This window comes from Octodon degus, unplaced genomic scaffold (genome assembly GCF_000260255.1).
Source record: "Octodon degus isolate 3935 unplaced genomic scaffold, OctDeg1.0 scaffold00008, whole genome shotgun sequence".
Taxonomy (NCBI): domain Eukaryota; kingdom Metazoa; phylum Chordata; class Mammalia; order Rodentia; family Octodontidae; genus Octodon; species Octodon degus.
The window spans coordinates 11797225-11809886 of record NW_004524584.1 but is presented as its reverse complement, the minus strand read 5'-3'; the positions used below and the strand labels follow the sequence as shown (position 1 = coordinate 11809886).

The following is a 12662-nucleotide window of genomic DNA, read 5'->3' as shown; positions in this document are numbered from 1 at the left end:
GCCTCCTCCTCGCCGCCGCCGCTGTCGCCGCGCACTGCGCGCCACCCCCGCCTCCTCCGCTCCTCCTCCCGCGCCCCGGCCCTCCCCAAACTCCGCGGACGGCGCCGCGGGACCAGAGCCACTCCCGCCCGCGCCCCCGCGCACCGGTCGTCTGTAGCCCGGTACCCCGCCTCTTCCGGGGCGCCGTCTCTGGCCCTTCCATCAGCACCAGCTCCCTGCCCTATCCCACCCTTTGTGGGCCTGGCGGGGGCAGTCTCCCTCCAGCTCTTCCCAGGGGTCTCAGGGTCCTGGCTTCCCGGGCGCACCAGACCTGGGGACCTGCCGCACTTTGCACAGTAAGCAGGGTGTGGAGCGGCCTTATGGGGGGACGGCTTTAGAGGAGGGTAGGGCTGGACATGTCCCAAGGATCTCAGTGCTAAGGAGCTCAGTCCAAGGGCGGTCATAGCGCTCAGGAAGGAGACGTCCAGGTTGTCTCCATCAGGTACTGGAGTGTCCAGGACACAGGCCCTGCCTGAGAACAAAGTTGAACACCCTCGGCACCTGGGCAGCACTTCCCCAAGGCAGGCTCCTGTTCCCTGGCACGGGCCCCGGGGGACTGAAATGCCCAGCTTCACCAGGAAGCTGGGCCACCTGACTCCCAGCTCCTGGGTCTGCTCCATGCCATCAATTAATCATGCCTGCTTGTTTATTTATTTATTGGCTTTATAAAAAGCCAAATGCACTGCTCAGTGCTAGCAGGAAGAGAGAAGACAGCCCCCATGGGTGGGGGTAGTGGCAGGAAGGCCCTGACCAGAACTCCCCTCCTGTGGCCCAGGCTCTTTGAAGGTTCTGGGAAGATCCTGAGGGCTGGATGTCTGTCACACCTGCTGGCTAGGAATGGCTGAGACCTTCCACTATTCGTGGGGCCAAAATCTACCCTGGCCTATGCTCTGCAGTTCCTGGGAAGTGACAGAGACTATTCATGGACCTGGTTTAAGCTCAGAGGAAAGAGAGGGGTGCAGGAGGCAGTGACCAGGAGGAAGTCCTGCGGGTGTCACGGGAATCTCCAAGCTCTTCTTGGCTCAGAGTGTGCTCTTCTCACTGCTCAAAGTGCTCAGCTTGGCAGGCAGCGCTGGTATCTCCTGCCTCATCCCAGGGCACCCTCTCTCCTCCTCGGATGCTCCTTCCTCTTCAAAGTGCAGGACACATAGCACATCCTGAGGGCCAGCTAGGTGCATGCCTTCCCCAAGTCCTGTGGATGGGGCCTCTGTAGTCCCCCAGAAGCTGCCCACTCATCTTGTTTTAAGGGCCCAACCATTCTTGTGTTCTCATAGTGGTATTTCTAATTCTCTATGCAGAAGCCAGACATATATCATGCCCAATCCTGCTCTACAGCCTTGTATAGCTCCCCAGTGCCCCCAGAGGGCCCAGAGCCTCTGGTCCCTGCAGTTCACGGCCTTTTCATGTCTCTGCCACCTGAGTTCTCAATGTCATTGAAAATTCCCCTCTCTTTTTCAGCCAATCTCTGTCCATTCAAGAATGATCTTTTTTATTAAAATTTCAGAAACCAGTAAACAAGTTGAAAAGATGAAAAGGATGTATAATCAAAACTGTAAAATAAAAGGCAGTTCAGTCCTATTGGTGATAGGAATCACCATGTGACTTTGGACATGGCCTCAACCTCTCTGAGCCCATTCATTCAGCTGAGAAAATGATGTCATGTCCTGCAGGCTCTTCTAGCTGTGGTGAACACACAATACATGGTATGTGCTGTTGTCCTTGAGCACGTACTATGTTCTAGAGTGCTAGGATTTCTAAGGATAGTTTGGTAGGGATTGAGGGAAAGTGGGGATTGTAAACTTAAATGGCTGTAAGGACTAGGCAATTCTGTCTGAGGAGGGCTTGCTGTTTTATGGCTCTCCTGGAATCAACCAATAAGAAAATCAACAATGTATGAGAGGTGACTAATAGCAGCTAATCCTGGTTTTGTTTGGAGGAGGTAATAAGGCATGGTAGGGACTATGGAGTCTTCCCCTTGAACGGGTAGTGCCACTACTCATCTCCACTAGACCGTGGCCAGGCAGGAGCACAACATTATTATTACCTATGTTTTCAGGGTAAGCTGGAATCTGAATTTTTTTAGTATTCTTGATTTTGAAATGTCATCTATCATTATGGCTTATGTTTAGATGTCCCCCCAAAACCACATACAGTCATAGGTGGGGGCTTTCTCAGAGGTGACTGGGTCTATCTGTGTAACACTGAGATGAAGGATGTGATTACTAAATTAGCCCCCTGATTGGCTAAGTGGAGGTGTGCAGATGGATGAAGGAAAGGCTCTCCCGGGGTACCGATGGCACCGACCCAAAGGCAGGTGGCCTGGAAGGGATAAAAGGGAGAGGCAGCCTGTTTGTTGCTGCTGCTTTGCTGCTTTGCTGCCTTCTGCCTGCCTGCTTTGCTGTGAACTGTTTCATTTTCCCATGTTCTTCTGCCATGCCACCCTGCCTTGAATCCAGCTGATTGTGGACTGAAACCTTTAAAAATTGTGAACTGCAATAAGCCTTTCCTCCTTTAGCTTTGAGTGTTGGGTATTTTGTCTTAGCAACAGGAAAAATAACTAAGACATCAACTATTTTTAAAAATTTCAAACTCTGGGACAATCAAATACAATGTACTGTGATAAAATTTTGACCATGGGGCTGACAGTTTATGACCTGCAGGTCAATAGGTAGAAGATCATTGTTATTTACTGACCCACATGGCCTCTCTCTCTCTCTGCCTCTCTCTTTTTCTCTCTCTTACCTCAGAGCCATAAAGGATCATGAGAATGCAGAGGAGCAGACAGGATTGCAGATGATCAGGTGAGGGGTTGATTCATACTCAGGTCATAAGGACTGGCTCTGTTCTGATTGGTTGTAGGAATTTAGTCACCTGCCCTTGTTGAGCCTTGGTTTCTGGGTCTGATAATAGGTGGGTGGTGGGGTGGACAGAGGGTGTAGAATTGTTCCTCAGAGGCAAGGTTTATGTGAGGTGATCAGTATGTGAGAGCTGAGGACACAGGAGGCCCCGCTGACAGCACAGAGGGCCATCTGGTGGGGAGGACGCTTCCGCAATCTGGACGCCCAGGAGCAGTCTCACTCCACTAAAAATAGGGTCCTGACAGATTCTTAAAACTTGAAGACTTCTTGAGAGATGGAATTGGAAGCCAACAATGAGAGAAATGGCTGCTTCTCTCAGCTGGGTGAGGAGGAAGAGATGGGGACATGGCTGGAGCTTGGCAAGCCAGGCTGCCTGTCATCTGTGCACTCATAACAAGAGGCAGGGGCAGAGCAGTGAGAGAGGCAGTAGCCAGGAATATCTGGGAGCCGAGTGGGAGTGCAGTGTGGCCGCAGGGCCAGGGAGTAGAAGCCCAGGGCCCCTCCAATGTGGTTTGGGTGTGCGGGGATGCAAGTTCTCTTTAAAATGTTTCCTGCTCCCCACAATGACTGTGTGTTACTATTTTAGTCATGTTAAAAGTTAGTAAATGCCTGTGCACAAAGCAATGACCTTGCTAAGCAAGAAGGAGTAAATCAATGAACAAGATAGTTCATCAGATGGAGTCATCTTTGAAAACAATGTTCTCTAAGATAGGCCCCTCTCTAATTTACCTGGCCCTTGCTACCAAGACCAGGAAAGATAGCCCTGGGTATCTGGAGTGTCCTCCCACTAGGGGTCTCCAGGGGGAGAAGGCTGCAGAGGTATATTTGGCAGCCCACCTTATTCTGTGTGGTAGAAAGTGTGACTCACAAGCAAAGCAGTGGTAAAGGAATGAACAAGCAAGGTCCAGCCCATGAGGGAATCCTTTGGGCAGCTAGAAGTACCAAGTGCCATCAAAGAAGTTTTAGCAGGGAGGAAGGAGATGGGGCAGAGAAAAGGAATGTACAGACCCTGTGAGGAATTTCTACAATGTTAATGGTGGTTTGTTTTATTATGAAGTTTTAAATCTTCAAAGGAAAAACCCGCCAAAGGCTAAATAAAGCTGCCAAGGGGAGGAACAATTCACTCTCCAGATAGCCACGGAGGAAGACTTGAGAACTGAAATTAGCTGAATTTTGGAGAAAGATTGAAAAAAGACAGAAACAGTAGTTAATCTCTGTCAAGTGTCGTTTACCGTTGTTGGTATTGTAAATAGGCCTCTTTCATCGTCCCTGCAATTTCACAAGGCAGGCATTTTCCAGCGGAGGCTGTCGATGTCCGCCCTGCTCTGGCTCCCAGAGCTGCTCTTCCCACCTGTGCTGCCCTGACTATCCTCTGCAGACGGGAGCCCCCAGGTGATGGCTCACATGTGGCAGCTCCCGGGGTTCAGGCTGGGAGTGCTGCCTCCCTGCTTCATCTTCATGGTGCTCTTTCCTTTAGGGGTTCTTCCCTGCAGGGCTCCCTCCTCAGGTTCACACTCAGAACCCCATCTCAGGCTCTGTGTCGAGGAACAGCCCCCAGATCATGTTCTCACTCCCTCTTCGCAGTTGTGCTGACAAAGGCATGGATCAGAGGGGTGTTGATCTGAAAGGGAGAGGAGGGTGGTTGCCAGAGGGAGCAGGGACAGCCTGCATGGTGGCAGGGACAGAGTTGGGGCGGGCAGATGCGTGAACAGCAAAGGTGAGGGGTGAGGCATTCTGGGGGTGGGTGTGGAGGAGACGTGGGATGTGGGCAGGAAGGACAGCACACAGCCACAGGGCTCGGCACATGTGCCGAGGGACATGTGCTTCACATGTATGTGCCTGGCCAGGGCTGTGTGTGCAGAGGATGCAGAAAACTATGTGTTCAACTCGAAACAGCTAAACCTGAGAAGCTCAGCGGAGGAATGGGTAAAGAAAATGCTGTATTCACACACAATGGAGTACTACTCTGTCATAAAGAAGGACAAGTTCAAATTGTTTACAGGAAAATGGATGCATCTTGAGACCATAATGCTAAGTGAAATAAATCAGACACAGATGGTTCAACATCACATGGATTTTCTTACACGAAAAACTTGAATTAGAAACAATAAAGAAGCCAAGTATAGGAAACTGGGAGATAGAGTTCATGGAGATGGGGAGGGAAGTGGGAGATGAGGAGAGATGGAAGTGAGGGGGGAGGGGAAGTAAAAAGGACCAAGATGCAGTGTGTGTGTGTGTGTGTGTGTGTGTGCGTGTGTGCACGCGCAGTGTGTGTATGTGCAGTGTGTGTGTGTGCAGTGTGTATGTACCAGATCCCCAACATAAGTGCATTCATTATGCGTTACAAACATATTCATTAAAAAGGGCAAGGAAAAATTATAAAAACGAAGATGTGCACCCTGCCCTCCTGGGAAGCTGGCACGTGGGAGCCATGCAGAAGGGGGACAGGCCACACAGGCTCGGGTTCGCACCCAGAGCTGAGCGCTCAGGAAGGCACATGGGGCCAGTTGGCCGTGTGAGGAAAGGCAGGCCCTGGGATGGGAGGAGACAGGATAGCGTGAGCGCAGCACACTGCACGCCGCTTCTCCATGCAGGAGAGTGGCCTGTGGCACAGGCTGACCAGCTCAGCAGGGGAGGCGGCTCCTGCTGGGCAGCTGTCATGAGGGCTGGATTCCCCTGTGTGTGTGGAGGTGAGACTAAACCAGGACAGACAGCCTTCCAGCACTGTAGTTCTAAGGATGCAATTGCACAAGTTCGGACGAGGGGTTTTCATTTGACTTAAAGCCATGGCTTTGATGGAGAGTGCCAGGGATTTAAGTCACCTGCAGATCCAGTGTCCTTGCAGAGCTGGCTGGTGAGCTGCTAATACAGTTAGAGGCAGGAAGACTTGTTATGGCAGGAGCTGCGGAGCGTATGGGGGGCATAGTGGTTTCCAGGCGCTGTGGGCGTGGTGCGCCAGAGGGACCCGAGCTGTCCTGTGGGGCAGAGAGCATAGAATGGGGCCACCGAGAACGGCCCACTGAGAGGGCCGTGCCTTCCTGAGCTCTCTCTGAACCCTTTTGCTGACTGAGAGGCGTGTGGAGTAACCTCTGGCTCTGTGCTGGGAGGTCACTAGATGCAGAGGGGACTGCAGAGTCTGCCTTGCCGAATGGGGACATCAGCACTCAGCTCGACTTTCTGTGGCCAGCAGACATACAAGCCCAGATTGTCAGGCTTCTGTGCTTTTGCGAGAAGGTAGACATCTGGATTTTTATGTGAATACTTTTGGTAAAAATGTCATCAACTCATTTTACTCACACCTTACACAATAAAGCTGTGAGAAGCTTGGACCAGCTTGAACCTCCAAGGTGATTTAAACCTGATTTTGGAAAACCTTAGGACCCCGAGAAGTGAAAGGAAGAGGGTGTGAGTGTGCAGGGCCACTGGGGAGGGAAGGACTTCCCCACAAGCGTTCGGTCTTTAAGTGGCATCTTTGGATAAGATGCAGCAGCTTTTGGTGGTGAGTGGCATCCAAACAGTGCTTTCAGTGCCCCTCTATGTGTCCTTGGCAAATGAGTGTCCCTCTGCCAGGGAACTTCTTCCTCGTGTGGGCCTACCCCAGCCCTGTGGAGGGCAAGGCTCCCCTGCTAGGAGGGAAGACTTGCTGGCTGTGAACAGCCTTCAAGCAGGAGGTGACAGGAGCAGGTGCCCAGTGCTCCAGCTCCCTCACTCTGGGGCTGGAGGACTCAGTCTGGCTTCTCCATTGGCTGTGGGACCCCCAGTGGCCACTGCAGCACTGATTCAGCAGTGACACTCACTTTGTTGACCTCCTTCCCTCCCCTGCTCAGTGTCTTCCACTGGTATTTCCTGGAATCCACTCCCAATAAACTCTCTGTATTGTAGTTTGGGGCTTGTAAGAGAACACAATTTAATACAGGACACATAATTTATAGCATTGTTTTATAATAGTCACTCAAGGAGTCATATAGAAAGAGTGTAGGAACTCTGTTCTTACACTGAGGACCGAAATAATCCAGCTGAGGGCCTGAATCCCACAGCAGTGTCCTGCATGAGTCTAGCTGAAGACCTAGAGTCCAGGACAATGCCCCTCACAACTCCAATTGGAGGCCTAGAGGCCATGACAATGTCTCATGCAGACCCGTGAGACATGGATGTGTGCTGGGAAAGCCTCAAGGTCAGTGGTGGAAGCTTGAAAGTCTGTGCCAGTGGGTTGAAGGATCCATGCCAGCAGACAGAGGGATGTGCACTGGAACTAGGAAACGACACTCAGAGTAAGGACCAGGGTTCCCTTGAAAGATAGCACAGCCGTCTTAGTGACAGTGAGGTCCTGAGCTCCTCTGACAATGAAAACAGCTGAGTCTATTTCAGGAAAGATAGTATGACAAGATTCTCCAGGAATCTGAGTAATGTACCATCTTCCCCTCTGGAGCCAGGGAGTGATGCTCAGAGTGAGGACCAAAGCTCCTGCAAAGTGAACTGTAGCCAGCCTTGGTGACAAAGTCCTGAGCGCCTTCAGCAATGAGAGCAGCGGAGTTCATCAGAAAAGCCAGCCTGACAAGCTCCTCCAGGAGAACAGTCCAAGAGAACCAGCAGCTCCTTAACAGCTTCCCAATAGCTTTTAAACTTCTTCCTCTCCAGTTCTGCCTCAGGTGGGACCCTCACCCGACCCTTCACCATGGCATTTCAGTTCAACTGGATGTTATTACCTGACCACCAGTCAATCTTTTGGAACCATTGTCTCAGAGTCTGTTTTTGGGAGAAATAAACCCAGAGAATAAACCAGGTAAATGTGTGAGGAGTCAGCTGAGGTTTGAGGTCCACTGCCGGGCGTTGTCTGAGACGTGTATTGGATTTCTTCAAGCCAGACTCCTGTGTTTAAAGCAAGGGTAGTACAGTAACTCTACTGCTCCATATGCATCCTGTGCGAGTTCATCCAGGTAACATAGGCGTCTTTCATTCCAGAGCATTTCTTGAATACTTGTGACATAGCAGGCATTGCTGTAGTCCCTAGAGACATAGCAGGGAAGATGACAACACTTCTGAGCCTGTGCAGTTCACATTAGTGAAGAAACTAGACATTGGATTCATACAGTGTCAGGAAGAGATGAAAAGCTAGGGGAACATAAGCCTGGAGAAACACTGGGCTTATTTTAAACTTCGGCAGATTAAGTGAGAAAGTGTGTGGCACAGTATAAGCACTTTGTAGATGTCAACAAACTATTCATCCCTGTCCTTGTCGTACCTTTCTTTCCTTGACTCCCTCTCTGGTTTTGCTCATGGATTCAGTTAAGAACTGTTTATTGGTCCCTGCTCAATGTCAGACCCTCTGCTGGGTGCTAGGCATACTCTGGGCCAAAACAAAATCATCTTAACTTTCAAGGACTTACAGTCTTTAGAGGAACTAGAAGCACAAATGGTTACATATTTGCATCTTGAAATGCTACTCCAAGGGAAAGCTAGACATGGCGCTATAAGAGATGAAATGAGGGACTAAGAAAGGGGCTGACAAAGGAATGCTCAGGCCGAAGACTAAAGAATAACACAGCTGACAATCACAGGAGTGAGAAACTTCTAGCAACAAGGAAGTATCACATGCAAAGGTCCTGGGGTGGGGAAGGAACAGGATAAGAGGAAGAACAAGAAAGGTTAGTGTGACTGAAGACGAGAGAGGGGGTTTATGGTTAAGGAGAAGTAGGCGGGAGTTAGATCATTCCAGGTTACTTCATTATTTACTGAATGTCAGTCAATATGTCAGTCTTCGTTTTAAGCACTTTGTAGTATTATCTCATTTAAGTCTCAAGCTACCCTTTGAAGTGAGTGCCTTTATCTTAAACCTAAGGAGCCTGAGGCTCAGAGAGGAAAAGTAACTTGTCAAAGTTGCTCTGTCTAAGGTGGAGTCATGATTTGGGCTCAGGTCTCTCTGGCTCCAGAACAACATCACCATACCAATCTCCATATTTATCTTTTTTTTTTTTTTTTTTTTTTTGTACAAGGAATTGAACTCAGGACCTTGTGCTTGCCAGGCAGGTGCTACTCCACTGAGCTATATCCCTGGCCCTGCACACTTACCTGAGGCAACAGAGAACAGTAGTTCAAGAGATAATTGGAGAAACTTGGGTCAAGGCACACAGTACTTCTATACTGCTTCTTGCAATTACATCAAATCTACAATTCTTTCAGACTAAAAATTGAAGTGATAATGAGAAAGAAAAGAAATGGAAAGCCAGAGAGAGTCATTCAGTAAGAGAGGGGCCTGATCAGAGGGCATGTGGACAGATCTCTCTGTGTTCCCGAGGACCAGAGCAGAAGGAGGCGGGAGGCACTGGAGTGACCCAGGAAAGAGAAGATTCTTGTTCTTAATGTGGTAGGAACAGAGTTGATGGGAACACAGGGAACAGAAAGATCACTGGTAGCATTACTGTGATCAGTGGATCTGGTTGGGTTTAGACTCCAGAGTAAGGGAGAGAGAAGACCTCAGATGCATGCCTCCAGCCAGTTCTTGGTTCCTTGTCCGCCCCACCATGTGAAAACCAGGTCTGTCCCTTCCTGAGCTTCAGTATCATCACTAGTACAGTGGAAGCAAAGGTATCCTGGACAGGCTCAGAGTCTATTTCTGCTTAAGAAAATGCCATAGCACATAGCATCTGCCTCAGGAAGGGAGAGGCCCCAATTAGACCACCCAATGCACACCCATGGTGTGACAAGCTACACCTGGGCCTTTTGCTTTCTTTTTTCTCTTTGATCTATTCACAGGCCTTCCTGGAAATGAAGTTCTTTTAGGTCAGATTAGAGTTGTCTTAGTGCTCTCTGACAGCTGGCACAGGTTGGATGTGGAGGATGGAGCCTATAAATATTTGACAAATGTTGGGCAGTTCTTAAAGCAGGACACTGATGTTTAAAAAGTATGAAGAACCACAAACTGAGCCAGATGTGCAGAGACAACTCTGGGGTCAGAAGAAAAGGCCTTTCTATTGTGGCCCCCTCAGGGAAGCATGTCACCCAAAGTAAGACCAAATGGTCATCTTGTCATTGTGATAGGAAGGAGAGAAGCAGAACTTCAGCTTTACTTTCTGCATGAAGTGAGGAAGCTCCCATTGAACACCACAGGCCTGGACCAGCTCCCACTGGATACCGAAGGGCTGGGCCAGCTCCCATTGGATACTGAAGGGCTGGGCAAGCTCTCATTGAACACCAAAGGCCTGGGCCAGCTCCTTTTATACACCAAAGGCATGAGCCAGTTCTCATTGGACACCAAAGGCCTGGACTGGCTCCCATTGGGTACCAAAGGCCTGGTCCAGATCCCGTTGGACACCAAAGACCTGCCCCCCCATTGGACACTGAAGGCCTGGGCCAGTGGAACCTTGGCTCCTAACAAAGAGAGGAGTGCTCAGCTCAGCTTCCGTTGGTTATGTGATCGGAAAAGGACCTTTGAGTCCAGGTTCTCTTTGGAGCCATTCTGGGTTCTGAGAAACCTTGGAGGACTCCAGGAAACAGGCCAGAGCGTGGGACAGGAAAGTTATACCTGCATTTTCAGACAAGCAGAAACCAAGCATCAGGAAGAAAAGCCCCAGCTTTCACAACTGTCACTGTGATGGAAGGGACAGGGTGCACCCACACCACATGCTGTCCTGGCACTGCAGGTTCCAAGTCATAGATGTCACAGGTGACATAGCCAAAGCTGGGGACAGAGCATTTTGTACACCAAGAGAAAAGAAGGAGGGAGGCTTGATCTGCTTGTGGGTATCTTTGAAACCTTCACGGAGGAAATAGATTGAAATTGGATTTATGTTAGAAAGGCTCAATGACTAGACCAGTATGAAGAGATAGGAATACCCAGGGAATAAAGTAGACAGTCCTCAAATGATTTTCAGGGCATATCGAACATCGATGCAAGATAAAAGTGTTTCAAGTCAGTGGGTTACAAATAGAGTCATGGTACATGGTGTGGAGGAAAATGGGTAGTCACTTAGAGGAAGATATGGTTTGAGTTGTACACCATATTATACATTAAGTTGATCAAAACTTAAATCAGTTGCAATAATACAAAAGGTATGCAAAATAAAGTATTGCCAAATCCCTTTAAGTCTTTGGACTCAGTCTTTCTACCACTTAAAATCCAAAAGTCAGAAAAGATCATTTTGATGATAAAAAACCTTTAGCTCATGTGGTGCTGCACACCTACAATCCCAGCTCGTAGGAAGCTGGGAACAAGAGGATTGTTGAGAGTTGGAGGCTGGCCTAGTCTGTATGGTGAGTTCAAGGCCAGTCTGAACTACATAGTGAGACCCCTAAAGCCAAAACCAAAAATGACAAAAAAAATATAAGGAAAAACTTGTAAAAAGTGAAAGGTAAAACTATGTTTTTAGAGAGAAAGAAGGCATCACACAGAGTGGATGTCTCTGTGGAGAAAGAGGGCTGGCTCCGCTGCTCCTGCCACTGTGGCAAATACTCAAAGGGAGAAGAATGAGCCACACCCCCACACCTGGGATCCGGAGCAGAAGTTCCACATGAGGAAGCTGAACCAGCTGTGGCAGAAGGCCCGGCGACTGCATCTCTCCGTTTGAAGATGGTTGAGCTGCACGCTGACCTGAATATGCAAGAAAGGAATGAGCTCAGTGGAAGAAGCTGAAGGTGGAAGGCTGAAGGAGGACAGGGAGAAGGAGGCCCTGCTTGTTTGCAGTCTCAACATCCTCTTGGCCAGGTACGGGCTGGATGGGAGGAAGGACATGCAGGCGGTACACAGCAATGCCAAGGACAACAGGTTGGGTGACCCTCAGCTGGAGAAGCTCTGGCACAAGGCGAAGAGTTGGACAAGCTGTAGCGGGAGTTCTTGCACCATGAGTACAATGTGCTGCTGGATATGCTGAGCAAGATGGAAGAGGCCTACAACAACACCATTGGCTCTGTGGACCTGAGCCACAGCAGGGGCAACATCTTGGCCAGCAAGCATAGTGAGCCCAAGCAGAAGCTGCGCAGCATCAACTAGGGCCTGGACCACCTATGGAAGGTCAGCCACCAGGGCTCTGGCCCCACCACAGTGTTCAAGGGGCCCTGGATGATTGACCTGTGGGACCTGGTCCAAACTGCCAACTTCATAGAGAAGGAACTGGAGTCCTTCTGGAAGAAGCTCAAGCACTTCAAAGCCAAGATCAAGAGGCACAAGCACTACCAGAAGCAGCTGGAGGTCTCACAGGAGAGGCTGAGGCATGTGGAACATGTGGCAACCAGGAGCACTTAGGCCAACAGGGAGAAGTGTGTGCCACTAGAGGAGAAGACCAAGGAGCTCGGCTACGAGGTGCAGAAGCACCTACAGGGCCTGTCCAGGAGGACCTCCAGGGTGCGCGGCACAACGAGCACTGCTGCTGGAGTCAGAGAAGAGGGCCCAGGGCTCTCCTGGTGTCCTCTGTGTGGACAGACGTGGGGTTACAGTGCCAGCTTGGGCCCTGCACCACAGTTAAGAGGAGCCTTCCACATGCCTGGCAGATGCATCTCGGACCCATGACTTGGTCCCACCTAAGCCTGACAGCGTTCCTGTGCTCTGAAGCAAACATAGCCATCACCACCCTGCGGGGGCTTTTAGATCCAACTGGCACTGGGTGTGACCATCCTCTGCACAGTCTGTATTACAGCCCTGAAAATTTGTCACTGGAAATGTTACATAGAATCCTTAAAACACATGACAGTCAAAAAAAGTTATTTTAAAAAAAATGTGCAATAAGAAAAGGTGCGTTGCCATCGAGGCCCTCGGAGCACGCCGCGTGCTCG

General features: G+C 49.9%; 1 pseudogene; it reads left to right on the top strand.

The window, feature by feature from the left end:
• The first annotated feature begins 11290 nt into the window (after window positions 1-11290).
• LOC101571123 lies at window positions 11291-12399 on the top strand (annotated as a pseudogene).
• The last annotated feature ends 263 nt before the right edge of the window (window positions 12400-12662 follow it).